Here is a 2057-nt window from a genome sequence, read left to right as displayed (position 1 = left end):
AGCGGGAAGGCGGGGGGGGTTTGCCGGGGGTGGGGTGGGGGGGTCGGCGGTTAAAAAATTAACCAAAGGACTTGTATGCATGCATATAAGCATAACCAATGGATATAAGACACTGCGGGGGTGGGGGAGGCCAGGGGAAGGTCAAGGGGAGAAAAATGAAAAAGGAGACACATATGACCTTGTGTTTATAAGGATGGGGCAAATAGAATAATATTGAAAATGAAGCACTATTTCACCTTGTACTTCATCTGGGAATTTCACTGAAGCATTTGTGATTCCATTCCTATTAGGTAAGGATAATGGTAAAAGTAAATCTAAAAAATTCAGGGTTACAGTGACAGCAACACTGCATTTTAGAATTTATATATTTTTTCAAAGTAAAATGTGTGTTTTTAATAGTTTAACATGCAAATAAGTACAACTTATGTTTAACCAGAAAGGAAGCTTCATTTTTTTTTATTAGCAAATCCCCATTTACATCTGCCTTCCGCCCTGACAAGTTTCCACTTTCCTTTGCCCAGTGAAAATAAGAGTTCTATGATAATTGCAGATCACAGTATTATATAGCACCATGCTTAACAGCATTAACTTGGGAATCTGTAAGACCTAAGTTCAAATGCTGCTCAACCTCATCTGGCTCTGGAACCTTGGATAAAAGAATGAGCTTCTCTAATCCTTAGTTTCTCATCTGTAAAATTAGGATAATTTTAATCATTGAGTATATGAGGAATAAATTTAAAAAGTGTCAAAGCACACCCCAAGCATAGATCTGTTCAATAATTGATAAATTAATTATTTGTTTTCCTCCTTCAAACCAATTTTCCTCAAAATACTAAACAAATTCTATTTTAGGAATAGGCGTATAAAAAGGCTTCATAGGATATTTGGCCCTTCTATATTTTGGTTCAAAGATTATTTCCTCACTTGCTTTCAGATGCCTAAAATCCCTTTAGTAATAAATAGAACTTTTTGTTTCAGTTTTAGAAATGAAAATATTACAGTGCAAGCATATTATGGGGAAATACTCTCATGCAAACATAATGCTAATAAAATAATCTATAAAAGTAAATAGGACTATATTACCTGTTTCCTCATTTTCAATAATTAGGGGGAAAGAACAACAGCAGTGGAACAGTAATGAGGTCACCATTTGGAAAAAAGAATCAGAAGAAAGAGTCAGGTGAGTAGACATAAATAAAACAACAAATAAAATAGTGACTACTCAATTAACTTTTACTAAAGTATAGGCAATGAAATAACCACTTAAGAGCTTAGTATAGATTCAGTGTAGAGACCTTAGTATAGATTTAAAATGACCCTGATAAGCTAGAGCAATGGACCAATTCCAACAAAATGAAATGCAACAAGAATAAATAAAAGATCTACATTTATATTCATAAATCAATTACAATGCTCATTTCTTTGTTAAGTTACCCAAGGAATACATAAAATGTAACAAATGATTACCAATTTTGGAAATAAGGTAGGAAAATTATAGCCTTATATTATAGCCTTGTATTTGTTACAATGACATTGGAAAACAATTAAAATTTTTGGTAAAATTCCGTTACCTATAACTGTTGTTTTCAAAATGTTGTTTTCTTTAAGTAGGGTTAATCAGCATAAGGAGAAAGCAGAAGCAGGGGCTCTCCAATGAGGTCTTAAAGGCAATAGAGATTAGAATAAGGAAGAAGGAAAAGATGTGAATATTTTTTATAGAAGGACTCTTTAGATGAGTTTTGAAAGGGAGAATCATAAAATATTATCCCAATATTTTTAGCCTAGAAAATGGCACCAGAAGATATGAGAATGTTGGGAAAAGGAGGTAGATATTTGGGCAATATAAGTTGATATGAATGGTTTTGCCATTCAATGATTGGGAATTGTCCCAGAAGAATTTTCCATAGGATGGTGCATGCAGAATCATAAATGTAGAGATTATTGGCTTTAAAATGCTACTTAGCACCAGGGAAAGTGATGTAAGTGCTCCGAAAGAATGGTCTTTTTTTCAAGAAAAAGAAATAAGAAAAAGGACTAAACATTGAATTCACCTTGTT

Source organism: Myotis brandtii, unplaced genomic scaffold (genome assembly GCF_000412655.1).
Source record: "Myotis brandtii unplaced genomic scaffold, ASM41265v1 scaffold17, whole genome shotgun sequence".
In the NCBI taxonomy this organism is placed as follows: Eukaryota; Metazoa; Chordata; class Mammalia; order Chiroptera; family Vespertilionidae; genus Myotis; species Myotis brandtii.
This window is presented reverse-complemented; position numbering follows the sequence as displayed.